Raw genomic sequence first — 16,985 nt, 5'->3', positions numbered from 1 at the left:
TACTCAGAAGTAGCATTTAAGGATGAACAGAAGAAGGTTTATGTGGTGGACACCAAGGACCCTCAACAGAGAACTTTCTCAGCTTAAATTTTTTCTCATTTTTTAAATTGTGGTAAAACACATAAAACATCAAATTTACTCTTAAACATGTTTAAGTGTATAATTCAGTGGTACTAAGTATATTAATATTGTTGTACAACCATCACCACCATCTATCTCCATAACTCTTATCTTCCAAAACTGAAACTCAGTATCCATTAAACAATAACTTGTCATTCTCCACTCCCCTCAGCCCCTGAAACCACCATTCCGCTTTCTGTTGCTATGATTTTGACTATTCTAGGTCCCTCATATAAGTGGAATTATACAGTACTTGTCTTTTTCTGACTGGCTTAATGTCCTTAAGACTGATCCACATTGTAGCAGGTGTCAGAATTTTCTTCATTTTTAAGGCTGAATAACATTCCATTGTATGAACAGATCACGTTGTTTATCCATTCATCCATAAACAGACACTTGGGTTGCTTCCATGTTTTAGCTATTGAGAATAATGCTGCTATGAACATGGGTATACAAATATCTCTTCAAGATCCTGCTTTCAATTATTTTGAGTATATATCCAGAAATGGAATTTATGGATTATATGGTAATTTTCAAAAAGTTTTTAAGAGTCACCATCCTGTTTTTCACAGTGGCTACACCATTTTATATTCCAACCAACAGTGCAGAAGTATTCCAATTCCTCTACATCTCACCAACACTTATTTTCTGTTTTTTGTTTGTTTGTTTGTATAATAGCCATCCTAATGGGTGAGAGATTGTATCTCTTTGTAGTTTTGATCTGTATTTCCCTAGGTGAGTTTGAGCATCTTTTCATGTGCTTATTGGCCATTTGTGTACTTTCTTTGGAGAAATGCCTATTCAAGTGTGTTTTGTCCATTTTTGAATTAGGTTGTTTGCTTTCTTATTGAGTTTTTCTTTTTAAGTTTTTTTTTAAAGTGATCTCTACACCCAACATGGGGCTTGAACTCATAACCCTGAGACCAAGAGTCGCATGCTCCTCCAACTGAGCCAGCCAGGCACCCCTTTCTTGTTGAGTTTTAAGGAGTTCTCCATATACAGGCTTCCCCTGCTATCCAAAAGTAGAATATGCCTATGAAACCTTTTGTAAGCTGAAATGGTATAAAACAAAGAAGCAACTATCATTTTGTAAAAGGCACAATCCTCTTCAGATTTTTTTAGTTAGTGAAAACAGGTACTAAAGTAGATCTTTAGTGTTGTAAAAGCAGTGTTGTAAAGCAAACTTTCAGATAGTGGGGGAAACGTGTACTTTGGATATTAATCTCTTAATATTTTAAAAAAGATTTTATTTATTTATTATATTAGAGAGAGAGACAGAGAGTGTGAGTGGGGGAAGGGGTAGAGGAAGAGAATCTTCAAGCACACTCCCTGCTGAGCATGAAGACCGATGTGAGGCTTGATCTCATAACCCTGGGATTTTGACCTGAGCCGAAGGCAGACACCCAACAACTGAGCCACCCAGGTGTCCCTTTATTGGTGCTTATTGAGGCTAAGTATCTGAATAGTTTCCTTGAGCAACTGTGACATATTAGGACATTCACAGCAGCAGGAGCAACCTACAGCATTTCTTTTTTATTTTTCTTTAAAATAATTGATTAGTTTTGGATCACAAAATACAGGGAAAACACAAGGGCAGTGCCTGAGACCCCTTGGCTGTACTTCCCAGGGAAGTTCCAGATGAACTACCTCCTCTGTACAACACCAGGCTTGGCCCTCAGCATCCTCACACCCTAACAGCTGCAGAGTTTAAACACACCCCATTCACAACACAGGGCTCCCCTCCAAACATTCTCCAGATCTCTTGCCAACAGTGAAATAGTTGTTCCAACTATCAATTTCTTAGAACTCTCAGAAATGAGCAGGTCACAGGCAATTATGCCTCAAAGCTCTTAGAGTTTTTTTTTTTTAACCTTTTAAGAAGGCCTTTCTTAATTAACAGCAGTGACTAAAGCCCTTTCTGTGTTCCCAGCATTCTAAGCCCCAGGCGGCGATGGAGGAAGGGCAGGCCAGGCCAAGCATGAGGAATAAACAATTTTATTGCGCTCAGACCAGGAGTCCATGCGTCTTGAGGACCTCTGTGTATTTATCAATTTTCTTCTCCACATTCTTTTCGGCCTGTTTCTGTAGCCTCATGAGCTGCTGCTTCTTCCGGTAATGGATCTTGGCCTTCTCCTTTCTCTTCTCCAGGGTGGCTGTTATGGCCTGGTACTTCCAGCCAACCTCGTGAGCCAGGCACCCAAGGTAAGCAAACTTCCGTGTAGGCTTCAGGCGCACCACCTTGAGGGCAGCAGGAACCACCATCTGCTTTTTCTTGTTGTAGGGTGGCGGGATCCCATCAAACACCTTGAGGTGGTCCAGGGCAGCCTGGCCTTGCTTGGTCTTGTGTGGCAGCATGCCTCGCACTGTCTGCCAAAAGATGCGGCTGGGTCCTTGGAAGTGGTAGGGGCCACGGAATGGGTTGGTGTTCATGCACTTGTGGAGGAAGACCAGGTACTTCAACTTGTTTCTGTAGAAATTGCCAAAAATGTTGATGCCTTCACAGCATACAACTACAACCTTCCGGCCCAGAAGCACTTGTTTGGCCACGATGGCCACCAGGCGGCCCAGGAGATGGCCTCAGCCATCGAGCACCAGGACCTGCCCCTCCACCATCTTTAGCAGCCGCCTGGGCTACAGCATTTCACTCCATTCCAGGGTTCCCAGGGCACCCAAGAAAGCACGTCATGGGAGCAGCTCTGCCAACCCTATGCCATGACAAATGACTTTCTGTACTGACTGAGGGCCAGGGGCTGGCGTACGGACAAGGAAGTGCTCCCAGTAAAAGGAGTTGATTTACAGAGGAAGGAATGAGGATCTGCATGGATTAGTGGGCACAAGCAGGCTGTATGAGCAGGTTGTCAGAGACCCATCTCATTCATTTCTGCTATATTGGTACCTCTACTTCAGATTACATCTATGGTCACGTAGGGGATCCCTGATGACCAGCTGCTAGTGGAGGAAGAAGCCTGAGATTTATTTACAGATGGGCCAGCTTGATATGCAGGTGCAAGTCAATGCTATTGGTTGTGTAGAAAGAGAAATGGCCCAAGGTTCAAATATATACGGACGAATGGATATCAGCAAATGGTTTGGCCGTCTAGCTGAGGGCCTAGAATTAACAGGATTGGGATATCAGGGACAAGGATATCTGGGGTAAAGACATATTAGTGAGTGGGCACAAAATAGAAAAATCTCCATATCATATGTTAATGCCACCAGGGAGCATCTAATGACTGGAAATTAACATCAGCCAACCTCTGCATGGGCCATCCCAGTGCTGGCAAAATGTGAGATAAGTGGCTATGGTGGCAGGAAGAGAATTTATGCAGCCCCAAAAGCATGGGTTCCTGCTAAAGCTAATATACCTAATATTGTCCCTGAAAGTCCAACCTGCCAGAAGCCGAAACCAATCCTGAATGCACAATACTGCCGTCCACCGTAGAGACCAGCCAGCTGGTCAGTGGCAAGTTGACTGCATTGGACCCCTTCCCATTGTAGAAAGGATAACACTTCATTGTGATTGAGACACATATTTAGTCTTTCCTGCCTGCAAGGCCTTGGCAAGCCCCACTGAAGGCTTACAGAGGGTTTGATTCACTAATGTGGGATTCCATATAACATCATGTCTGACCAGGGGACCCACTATACAATAAAGGAGGTGCTGGAGTGGGCCCATGACCATGGCATCCATTGGCTTTATCACATGCCACCCCATCCAGAAGCTACCAGACAGAGAGTCCAGTGAAATAACTTCTTAAAGCACAACTGAAGCTCCAACTTGAAGCCGGGGCCCTGCGAGAGCTCCAAGGTGCTGCATATGCACTGATGCAAAGATGGTGGCAGCAAAAGAAGCTCAACTCACCATCACCCCACTGTGACCTTTCTGGGGAGTCTGTGCCAACCCTCCCTACAGCTGTGAGCTCCCAGTGTACAAGATTCCCACAGTGAAAATGCAAAAGTCTCACTGAATTAGAAACTAGGGGGCCACTTGGGGCTACTCATACCAAAGGGGCATGGGCCAGAAAAGGAGCCCCAAGGGCATGATTACAAGGGGGGGGGTCGGGGTGCCGTCAACGCAGGGCGGGCACAAATGTGCACCAGCCAAGGGCAGCCAACCACCTGAGAGGCATGGAGCAGGCCACTGGGAGCTGAAGAAGCTGCCCCCCTCCCCATACAAGCAAGGACATGGCAGGTGAGTGGGTGGGGGAGGTCGTGGTGAAGACAGAAATGGGATGGTTCTGGGAGCCATGGTGGCCGCGCTCACACCCGCACCACAGGCACCAGAAACCACCCCCCCTTTCCGAAAGCAGCCCTTCCCCCACAGGTCCGACGCAGGGAAAAGGGTCTGAACAGAGGGGTGCACATGATGGTATGGTATGTTCATTCCATCTGTCCCACTTCCTGGCCACTTTGAGAATTATGCCCTTCTACACTCATCAACTCGTCCCTTTTTCCATTTTGTTTCCTTGGTTCTGCAGAGTCTACTCCACCCAGTTTCTCCAAAGCTTCCACCAGTTTGTTAACAAAACTGAGACCCATGTCAAGAGACAGGTATTTGGACATTCGCTAGCACAGTGCTTCCACTTTAATATTTTTTACTAAAATGAAAATATAAGACACACAAAACGTTTACTAGAGCAAGAGCTTGGAATAGCCTAGAGGGAACAGGATCAAGAGCACACAGAAACACTTTTTTCTCCCTCTAAGGAAAGAGGCAAAAATCAGAGGCAAAAGAAATAAGGTTGTGGGACAGAGAAACAGAAGGCCTAGGCTCTCGTTTAGTGGGACATGGTCCACAATAGGAGTCCCTATTCAAAGGGACATTCCTAAGAGCATCAGCACCTTCCAGATATGTGATTCAGTTCTGAGATGAACGTATTTAGGACCTTTTCTATTAGAGTGAATAGTTTCCACTGGTGCAGAAACACGTGATGTATGTGCCTGTGTCAGTTTCAGGGTAATCTGCACAATAAGTGACAAAATGTTCCAGGGTTCATGGGTTTTACTCCTTCCTAACTTCTGTGGGATTTTTGTTTGTGCATTTCCCTTGGGATTTGATATATAAATCTTGCCAAATATATTTGGCAACAATGTCCTTCACATGAACTGTTCTTTCACATTTTATCTAAAAAGAATCGGAAAACCTATTATATTCCCTGACCTTTGCTTAGAAGAAGTTGAGCAGCTGCAGGAACAGATAATATAAAACTGAATTTCCCCAGATGTTTATTTCAAAATTTGGCAGAGGTTGTCAGGATGTGTCCAGAGTCAGCTTATCCCGTTAATCAGTATCAAAATAATCTAGGCTATAAAATGGTATCATCAAAATAAAAGTTCTATCAACTTTTTCCTGGTAAAAATACATGTGACTGCTTGCACAACAACAGAAAGCTGGATAACAAATACACCATTTTCTCCATTCAATTCAATTTTACAGTTATTCACTATACCACAGGCTGCATGCTAGAGGGAAGTTACAATACAAAATAGAATGTACTAAGTACAATTATTTTAATAATTTTTAACAACACCTACATTAATGGATAAGTGGCTAATTGTTCAGTTAGAGATCAGACTACTGACCATCTGGGCCTCTGCTTTACGGTCATTAACACTGCACAACTGTAGAAGGAACTTGAATCCATTCCTCATACCACACACAAAAATTAATTCAGCGTATCAAAGACCTAAATATAAGAGCTAATATTATAAAACTCTTGGGAGCAAATATAGGTATAACTCTGTATGACCCTGGATTTGGCAATAGTTTCTTAGATAAGACATCAAAAGCACAAGCAACCAAAGGAAAAAAATAGATAAACTGGACTTCATCAAAATGAAAAACTTTGTGCTAGGACAGAATATTTAAAATGAGTACATCTGAAAATGTATCCAGAATATATACAGAATTCTCAAAACTCAAAAGTAACAAGACAAACAACCCAATTTTAAAATGGGCCAAAGCTCTGAACAGACATTTCATCAAAGGAAATATAGGAACAGCCAATTACACATGCAAAGATGCTCAGAATCTTTAGTTATCAGAGAAATGCAAATTAAACATACAGTGAGATACCACCACAGAGTCATTAAAATGACTAAACTTAAATACTGGCTGAACTTAAATACTGGCAACATCAAGTATTGTCCAGGATGTGTTGTAACTGGCACTCTCATGTGTTGCTGGTGGGAGTATAAATGGTACAACCATTTATGGTTAAACATGCATTTCCCATATGATCCAGCAATTTCATTCCTAGATATTTAACTAAGATAAATAAAAACAGATGTCCACACAAAAGCTTGTGCAGGAATGCTCATAGAAGTTTTCTTTATATTAGCCCCCAAACTGGAAACAATCCAAAGGTCCATAGGGCAGTGAATAGATATACAAATTGTGATATAGTCCCATAATGGATCAGTAATCAGCAATACAAATAATAAAATTACTTCATGCAACAATCTGGATGAATTTCCAAATCATGATGGTAAAGATAAAAAGCCAGACACTGAAGAGTGCATACTGTATGATTCTAATGATGTAAAAGTCTTAAATAGTCAAAAATGAATCCAGAAAGCAGCTTGTTGCCAGGGGCCAGGTCAGGGTAATGAGACTCACCGGAAAGTTGCAGAAGGATTGATGTAAATGTTCTACATGTTGATTAAGGTGGCGGTGATGTAACTTGTATGCATTTGCCAAAACTTATCAAATTGCATATTAAAAATCTGTGTGTTTCATTTTACGTAAATTATACCTGTGGTAGGCAAAATTTTGCTTCTCTCCACCTTTCCCCTTTGGTGTTATGCCTATGAATATGTTATGTTACATAGTTAAAGAAACTGTGGATGGAATTAGCTGTAGCTAATCAGCTGGTCTTGAGAGAGAGAGATGATCCTGAAATATCTGGGTGGACCCAAAGTAATCATAAAGGTCTTAAAAGTGGAACAGGAAGGCAGAAAGGGTCAGAGAGATGTGGTGGAAGTTGAAGTCAGAACTATTTAAAGCATTCGAGAGACTCAATACACTCTTCCTACTTTGAAGATGAAGGGCCCTACACGGAACTTCAGAGAAGGAACTGAATTCCAGTAATGATGGCAGCCCTGTCAACAACTTGATTTTGGTCTTGTGTGACCCTGACTAGGGTGCCCAGTCGAGCCCACCTGGCTTCTGAACCACTAAAATTATAATAATAAATTGGTGTTGCTGCAAGCTGTAAAGTTTGAGATAATTTGTTACACAGCAAGAAGAAACTATTATGATACTCAAAGTTGATCCAATTATAAAGTAACTCGACAAGCAAATAAAAATGCAATTAAAGTTCATGCTCCTAAATGAAGCTGGTTCTTTGAAAAAAATTAATGAAATTGATAAACCTCTAGCCACACTTATTAAAAAGAAAAGAGAAAGGACCTAAATAAATAAAATCACAAATGAGAGAGGAGAGATCACAACCAACACCACAGAAATACAAACTGTAAGAGAATATTATTGAAAACTATATGACAATAAATCAAAAACCTAGAAGAAATAGATAAATTCCTAGAAACATATAAACTCCAAAACTGAAACAGGAAGAAATAGAAAATTGAACAGATTCATAACCAGCAAAGAAATTGAATCAATAATAAAAAATCTCCCAACAAACAAAAGTCCAGGACCAGATGGCTTCCCAGGGGAATTCTACCAAACATTTAAAGAGAGTTAATACCTATTTTTCTCAAACTATTCCAAAAAACAGAAAATGAAGGAAAACTTGCAAATTCACTCTATTACCCTGATTCCAAACCAGACAGACTCCACTAAAAAACAGAACAGGCTAATATCCCTGATGAACACAGATGCAAAAATTCTCAATAAAATACTAGCAAACCAAATCCAACAGTACATTAAAATAATCATTCACCACGATTGAGTGGCATTTATTCCTGGGTTGCAAGGGTGGTTCAATATTCGCAAATCAATCAATGTGATACACTACATTAATAAAAGAAAGGATAAGAACCATATGATCCTTTCAATAGATGCAGAAAAAGCATTTGACAAAGTACAGCATCCATTCATGATAAAAACCCTCAACAAAGTAGGTTTAGAGGGAACAAAGCACAACATAATAAAGGCCATATATGAAAAACCCACAGCTACTATTATCCTTAATGGGAAAAAACAGAGCTTTCCCGCTATGGTCAGGAAGACGACAGGGATGTCCACTCTCACCACTGTTGTTCAACATAGTACTGGAAATCCTAGACACAGCAATTCGACAACACAAAGAAATAAAAGGCATCCAAATTGGCAAGGAAGAAGTCAGACTTTCACTATTTGCAGATGACATGATACTCCATGTGGAAAACCTGAAAGACTCCACCAAAAAACTGCTAAAACTGATACACAAATTCAGTAAAGTCACAGGATACACAACATACAGAAATCTGTTGCATTTCTATACACCAATAATGAAGCAGCAGAAAGATAAATTAAGGAATCAATCCCATTTACAACTGCACCAAAAATAATAAGATCCCTAGGAATAAACCTAACCAAAGAGGTGAAAGACCTGTATTCTGAAAACTGTAAAACACTGATGAGAGAAATTGAAGATGAAACAAAGAGATGTAAAAAAAAAAAAATTCCATGCTCATGGATTGGAAGAACAAATATTGTTAAAGTGTCTATAGCACAGAGGACATTAGGGGAAGGAAGGGAAAACCAAAGGGGGGAAATCAGAGGGAAGACGAACCATGAGCAACTCTGGACTCCAGGAAACAATCTGAGGGTTTTAGAGGCGAGGGTAGGGGGATGGGGGAGCCGGGTGATGGGTATTAAGGAGAGCACGTGTTTGTAATGAGCACTGGGTGTTATACGCAAACAATGAATCACGGAACACTACATCAAAAACTAATTATGTACTGTACGGTGACTAGTGTAACATAATAAAAAAATAAAGTAACACTATACCACTTCAAAAAAAATGTCTATAGTACCCAAAGCAATCTACAGATTTAATGCAATCCTTATGAAAATACCAACAGCATTTTTCACAGAGCTAGAACAAACAATCCTAAAATTTGTATGGAGCCACAAAAGACCCCGAATAGTCAAAGCAACCTTGAAAAAGAAAAGCAAAGCTGGAGGCATCACAATTCTGGGCTTCAAGTTGTAACACAAAGCTGTGGTGATCAAAATAGACACAGAGATCAATGGAACAGAATAGAAATCCCAGAAATGAACCTACAACTGTATGGTCAATAAATCTTTGACAAAGAAAGAAAGCATATCCAATGGGATAAAGTCTCTTCAACAAATGATGTTGGGAAAACTGGACAGCAACATGCAGAAGAATGAAACTAGACCACTTTCTTACACTATACCCGAACATAAATTCCAAGTGGATGAGACAGGGGCACCTGGGTGGCTCAGTCGGTTAAGTGTCTGCCTTTGGCTCAGGTCATGATCCCAGGGTCCTGGGATTGAGCCCCGCATTGGGCTCCCTGCTCAGCGGGGAGCCTGCTTCTCCCTCTGTCTGCCGCTCCCCGTTTGCGTGCACTCTCTCTCTCTGACAAATAAAGAAACAAAATCTTTCGTTTAAAAGATTAAAAAAAAAAAATGGATGAAACACCTAGAGGTGCCTGGGTGGCTCAGTCGGTTAAGCATCCGACTCTTAATTTCAGTTCAGGTGTTGATCTCAGGGTTGTGAGATTGAGCCCCACGTCAGGCTCTATGCTCAGTGCAGAGTCTGCTTGAGATTCTGTCTCTCCCTCTCCCTCTTTAAATAAATAAATAAATAAAATCTTTAAAAAACTGCATGAAAGACCTAAATGTGAGACCTGAAACCATCAATATCCTAGAGGAGAACACAGGCAGTAACCTCTTTGACATTGGCTGTAGCAACTTCTTACTAGATAGGTCTCCTGAGGCAAGGGAAGCAAAAGCAAACATAAACTACTGGGACTTCATCAAAATAAAAAGCTTCTGCACAGCAAAGGAAACAATAAAACTAAAAGGCAACCTACAAAACGGGACAAGATATTTGCAAATCACATATCTGATAAAAGGTTAGTATCCACTAGATAGAACTTATAAAACTCAACACCCAAAAAATGAATCATTCAATTAAAAAATGGACAGAATACCTGAATAGACATTTTTCCAAAGAAGGCATCCAGATGGCCAACAGACACATGAAAAGATGCTCAACATCACTCATAATCAGGGAAATGCAAATCAAAACTACACTGAGATATCCCCTCACACCTGTCAGAATGGTTAAAATCAACAACACAAGAAACAGGTGTTGGTGAGGATGTGGGAAAAGGGTAAACTGTTCGTGGGAATGCAAACTGGTGCAGCCACTGTGGAAAACAGTATGGAGGTTCCTCAAAAGTTAAAAATAGAACTACCCTATGACCCAGCAATTGCACTACCAGGTATGTACCCAAATACAAAAATACTAATTCAAAGGGATACATGCACCCTTATGTTTATAGCAGCATTATCTACAGTAGCCAAATTATGGAAACAGCCCAAGTGTCATTGACTGATAAAGATGTGGTGTGTGTGTGTGTGTGTATATAAAACAGAGCCATCAAAAAGAATGAGATCTTGCCATTTGCAGTGACATGGATGGAGCTAGAGAATATAATACTAAGTGAAGTCAGTCAGTCAGAGAAAGACAAATACCCATATGATTTCACTCATATGTGGGATTTAAGAAATTAAACAAGCGGGCGCCTGGGTGGCTCAGTCATTGAGCGTCTGCCTTCGGCTCAGGTCATGGTCCCAGGGTCCTGGGATCAAGCCCCACATCGGGCTCCCTGCTCAGCAGGAAGCCTGCTTCTCCCTCTCCCACTCCCCCTGCTTGTGTTCCCTCTTTCGCTGTGTCTCTCTCTGTCAAATAAATAAATAAAATCTTAAAAAAAAAAAAAGAAATTAAACAAGCAAAGGAAAGAAAAAAGAAGAGAGACAAACCACGAAACAGAATCTTAACTACATAGAACAAACTGATGGTTACCAGAGGAGAGGAGTGTGGGGGGATGTATTAAATAGGTGATGGGGATTAAGAAGGGCACTTATGGTGATGAGCATCGGGTATTGAATAGAAGTGTTGAATCACTATACTGTACACCTGAAACTAACATCACACTGTATGTTAATGAACTGGAATTTAAATAGAAACTTTAGAAAAAGAAAAAGAAAAAAATCATGATCCTAAATGAAATCCAAGAGGATATTACAAACTACTGTAAATAATGAAAAGAAAACTTCATATCATAACCTGTGTGATACGCAAACATTGTTCTCAGAGAAAAACGTATAGCTTTAAATGCCTTCACTATTAAAAACAGAGGACAAAAGAAAAATAACACCACTTTTCCTTTTTTTATAACATCACTTTTCCTAAGGTATTAGAAAAAATACAGCACAATAAGCCAAAAGAAAATAAGAGATCGTTGAAAAAGATAAAATCTAAAAATAAATATTAAAAAATAACTGGGGTGGGTGGTGCCTGGGTGGCGCAGTTGGTTGAGCATCCGACTCTTGGTTTCAGCTTGGGTCGTGAGATCAAATCCCATGTCGGGCTCCGCGCTCAGCAGGGAACCTGCTGCAGATTCTCTCTCCCTCTCCTTCTGCCCCTCCTACTTGTGCTCTCAAATAAATAAATAAATAAATCTTTAAAAAAATAACTGGGAAAAACAAAGAAACTTAGAAGCTCATTGTTTGAAAAGAACATCACCAACAACAAAATAGACAAATCCCTTACAAACCTGTTTGTGGATAAAAGATAAATAGCAAAGATATAGTAATTTAAGAAAAAGAAAGGGCAGGGCGCCTGGGTGGCTCAGCCGTTAAGCGTCTGCCTTCGGCTCAGGTCATGATCCCAGGGTGCTGGGATCGAGCCCCGCATCTGGCTCCCTGCTCGGCAGAAAGCCTGCTTCTCCCCCTTCCACTCCCCCTGCTTGTGTTCCTGCTCTTGCTATCTCTCTCTCTGTGTCGAATAAATAAATAAAATCTTAAAAAAAAAAAAGAAAAGGCATATAATTTAGATAATGTGGCAACAGAATTGAAAAAATAAAGTGATTACCTGTACAAATATAAAATTAAAGCTGACTTCAAAAAAAGTTGAAACTTGATTTGACTAATTTTCATAGAAGAGCCGGAAGAGATGATTAAAAATATTGCAAATGTCACCCGGAGCAAATAGACTCATAAATGAGTCTTACCTTTTATTTATTTTTTAAAGATTTTATTTATTTATTTGAGAGAGAGAGAGAGCACGAGCAGGGGGATGAGGGGCAGAGGGAGAGGGAGAAGCAGGCTCCCTGCCGAGCAGGGAGCCCAACGTGGGGCTCGATCCCAGGACCCCGGGATCATGACCTGGGCCAAAGGCAGCTGTTCAACTGACTGAGCCACCCAGGCTCCCCTTTTCTAATTATTAAACAATAGATAATTCTAATGTTATTTGAGCTATAAAAGATGGAGCACTCATCAATTCATTTGATAAAACCAGTAAATTTTTTTTTTTTTTTTTTTTTATGTTTCACAAAAGCTTTATTTGTGGTCACATCTACGGTTCTCAGGTCAGTGTACAAACAACTCAGTGCAGTGCAGTGCTTCTAATACAAGTCATATAAAACTGCGGAACACAGTGAAGAATAGTGCACTCGATATAAAAATAAATTACACTTTAAAAGCTACTGCAAAGCTTTACACATATAAAAAGTAAACACAAAATAGTTAGTGAGGTCCTTTTAACTGTCTATCATACCCAGAAAAGAAAATTTACTTATGAAAAAACCAGTAAAATTTTAATACCAAAATCTAGTAATAGTCAAAAATAAAGCTATAGATTAATCTCACATAATAAAGGCACACAGTGTTTACCTCTATAGTCCTCTGCTCTACCAGCTGAGCTGTCAAAGGGTGGTATTGTTCAAAGAAATATTCATTGTTCAAAGAAATATTAGCAATAATCAAATTATAGGAATATTAGATTGTACTCCAAGAATGTAAGCTTATTCAATATCAGGAAATCTATAAACATAATCCATTTGTCAATCAACATATTAAAAAGTAAAACTTAGATGATATGAGATGTTGAAGTCATTTCTAATAAAACATTTTATGGCAGGGCGCCTGGGTGGGTCAGTCAGTTAAGTGGCTAACTCTTGATTTCTGCTCAGATCATGATCTCAGGGTCATGGGATCGAGCCCCATGAGCCCCACGCTGGGCTCCATGCTCAGCAGGGAGTCTGTTTCAGGATTCTCTCTCTCCCTCTGCCCCTCCTCTGGCTCATGCTCGCTCACTCTATCTCTCTAAAATAAATAAATCTTTAAAAAAAATTTATGGCAAATTGGAATAGAAGTAACAAAGACTATTTATGAAAAACAAACAGCAAATATTATTCTGAATAACCAAATATTAAGACTACTTCAAGTAAAATCATGGAGTAGACAGGAATGCTTGCTTTCATCACTAATATTTAACATTTTCTTGTATTTTCTAGTAAATTCAGTAAGATAAAAAAGAATAGGTTATAAACATTGGAAAAGAGCTATAATCTGTCTCATTTTGCTCATTTTAGGTAAGATTCAATACTCATAGAGACTCTAGTGTAAAATTACTAGAATTAATAACAGAATTCTGTAAGGTAGCTAGATTCAACATGAATATAAACAAACAGATAGTTTTCTTTATTCTGGTACTAAACATCAAGAAATAGAAATAAGAGAAAATATTTTATTAACAATGGCAACACATTTATAAAATGCATAGAGATAAATATAATAAACTGCTTACATTATATTAATAAAAGTTTCATAAAATTCCAATTAAAATCACAACAGGACTTGGCTCTTTTTAATTGGAAGAAAATTTAAAATTTTTATATGGAAGAATAAAATGCCTAAGAAATGCTAAGAAAGGTAGGGGTGCCTGGGTGGCTCAGTCAGTTAAGTATCTGCCTTCAGCTCAGGTCATGATCCCAGGGTCCTGGGATCAAGCCCCACACTGGGCTCCCTGTTGAGCAGGGAGTCTGCTTCTCCCCCTCCTTCGGCCTTCCCCCCTTCCCTGGCTTCTGCACACATGCTCTCTCTCTCTCTAATGAACAAATAAAAATCTTAAAAAAAAAAAAATGCTAAGAAAGGTTAAAAAAAAAAAAAAAAGAGCAGCGAGGACTGATTTCACTTACCAGATATCAGAAGATATAATAGACCCATTGTAATCCAATCAGTATGGTATTGGCATAGCAAGACAAAAGTAAAGTAGTTCAATGAAGAAGGATAATGCATCCAGAAATACATAACAGTATGTATGAAAATTTTATATGATGAATGGGTTTATTCAAATCAGTAGTAAAAGATGTATTATTTGATAAATGGTGCCATTGCCATAGGCTATTGATCTAGATGGAAATAAAACTACACAGATCCCACTTCTATACCATATATAAAAATAATTATCAGATGAATTGATGAAATGTAAAAAACAAAACAAGAAAATTTGGGAAATACACATACAACCTTGATACGCAGAAAACATTTTTTTTTTAAAGATTTTATTTATTTGACAGAGAGAGACACAGCAAGAGAAGGAACACAAGCAGGGGGAGTGGGAGAGGGAGAAGCAGGCTTCCCACGGAGCAGGGAGCCCGATGTGGGGCTCGATCCCAGGACCCTGGGAACATGACCTGAGCCAAAGGCAGACGCTTAACAACTAAGCCACCCAGGTGCCCCAGGCAGAAAACATTTTTAACCAACACTGGCCACTCTGAAGATATGAAAGAAAAGACAGATATATTTGACTATAAATTTTTTTTTTAATTTTAGTAAAAGTTATGAACAAGTCAGTAAACAATAGGTCTTGGGGGGAAATTGCACTATACACTAGTATGTTAATGCAGTATAACAAATAGTTAACATTTGTGATAATAAAAGGGTTTTTGTAATTAAAAAAGTAAAATAGTCCAAAGAAAAATGGGCAAAACATATGAATAGTCAAATCTCAAAATATAAATGCAATAGCCAACAGGCATTTGAAAAGATGTTCAACCTAAGAAATAAAAGGAATGCAATTAACAATGCAGCATCACTCTATACCTAACTAAATTGGCAAAAATTAGAAGAACAAGATAAAACTTATTGATATGAGAACAGGGAGAAGGGCACTCGCATATGTTGACAGTAGAAATGTTTGAAGAGTTCTGGCCTTTCTGGAAATTATTCCCTTCATTCCAGTAATATCCCTCTTGAGAATCTGTCCCATAGGAATAAAAGCACCAGTGTGTAATGAATGACCAAAAAGTGGAAATAATACAGAATCTTATGTAGTCATTAAAATGAATGAATTGGGGCACCTGGCTCAGTGGCTCAGTTGGTTAAGTGTCCAACTCTTGATTTAGGCTCAGGTCATGATCTCAGGGTGGACGCTAGGCGTGGAGCCTGCTTGAGATCCTCTCTCTCTCCCTCTGCCCTCCCCTCCAGTCCCTCTCTAAAATAAAAAGAAAAATGAAATGAAGCTATGCTAACTGACTTAGAATTCTACTAGGTGCTAACGAGAGAGAAACGTGTGTGTAATATCCCATTTTTGTAAAACAAGAATGACCGAGAAAACCTTTATTTGCATATATATATATGTGTGTGCATGAGTATATATTATCATAATAGGGTTATTTGTTTGGGAATAGGCAAGAAGGGGGCTAATGTAGAAGGAAGATGGGGAGCCAAACAGAACAAAAAAAAGACTGTAGCGTATGACATGATCACATTTAATATTTACATCGCCATTATATATGTACTGGGGTTAAATCTTTATAATACACATTTAAAGAAAACAAAACAAAATTAAAATAAATGATTTCAGCATTCAATTCAATAAGCAAAACTAGATCAGCAAAATGAACCAAAGGAAATCAGGAAGAAGGAATGAATTAATGAAAGTAAAAGCAGAAATTGATAGAAACAAAAGATGGTTCCTGACAAGATCAACAAAATTGAGAAACTTCCTAGAAACATTATTTTTAAGAGAGTGAAAGAGGACTTACATAATATAAGAATGAAAAAGGAAATATAATTACAGACACAGAAGAGTTGAACATCACAAGACTAGTATGTGACTTGATAGCAATACATTCTCAAATTCAGAAAAATCTAGACTGCTTTCTAGAAAAATATATATAACCAAATTTGACTGAAGAGGCAGAAAAACCCAAATAAATCGATGATCATAGATAATATTGAAAAAATCATTTAATACTAGTCTCCCCAAATGTATTGGAACCCAAAAAAGATGAAAAGCTTCTGAACTCATGGCTAATACCATTCTTTTTTTTTTTTTCCTTAAAGATTTTATTTATTTATTGAGAGAGACATAGCGAGAGAGGGAACACAAGCAGGGGGAGTGGCAGAGGGAGAAGCAGGCCTCCCGCCGACGGGAGCCCGATGTGGGGCTCGATCCCAGGACCCTGCGAAGGCAGACGCTTAACGACTGAGCCACCCAGGCGCCCCTGGCTAATACCATTCTTAAACCAAACCTGGGCAAAAGTATCAAAACCACACCACACCCACACAGGAGAACTACAGATTAAAGTTGTGTGTAATACTGATGGGATCTCATTGTTCTGTTTCTCTGTATGGAAGCTTGGAGGTAGGCTGAGGGAGGTTTTGTTTTCTCTCAGGCTCCTTGCCTCTTCGTTCTCCCTCCACTGTCTAGTTTCCAAAGTGGCAGCATGTGACAAAGAGAAGCAATGGACACAACATAACAACATATCCACAAATAGTTCACATCTGTGAAAAGGACTGGCAATAAGCACTCATACCTTACCTCGATAGTGCTTTTTCAGTGCTTAACTACCATCACAACCATCCTAAC

General features: G+C 39.4%; 1 protein-coding gene and 1 pseudogene across 3 annotated transcripts in view; both read right to left on the bottom strand.

Annotated features, from left to right (window-relative positions):
• Nucleotides 1-16,985, bottom strand: part of F8 (coagulation factor VIII) — a 136,860-nt gene that overhangs the window by 119,387 nt on the left and 488 nt on the right. The gene's annotated exons all lie outside the window — the stretch shown is intronic.
• Nucleotides 1,403-7,478, bottom strand: LOC118014412 (annotated as a pseudogene).

The sequence above is a fragment of the Mirounga leonina genome, unplaced genomic scaffold, assembly GCF_011800145.1.
Source record: "Mirounga leonina isolate KUSES-001 unplaced genomic scaffold, KU_Mleo_1.0 Mir_101799, whole genome shotgun sequence".
In the NCBI taxonomy this organism is placed as follows: domain Eukaryota; kingdom Metazoa; phylum Chordata; class Mammalia; order Carnivora; family Phocidae; genus Mirounga; species Mirounga leonina.
This window is presented reverse-complemented; position numbering and strand designations above follow the sequence as displayed.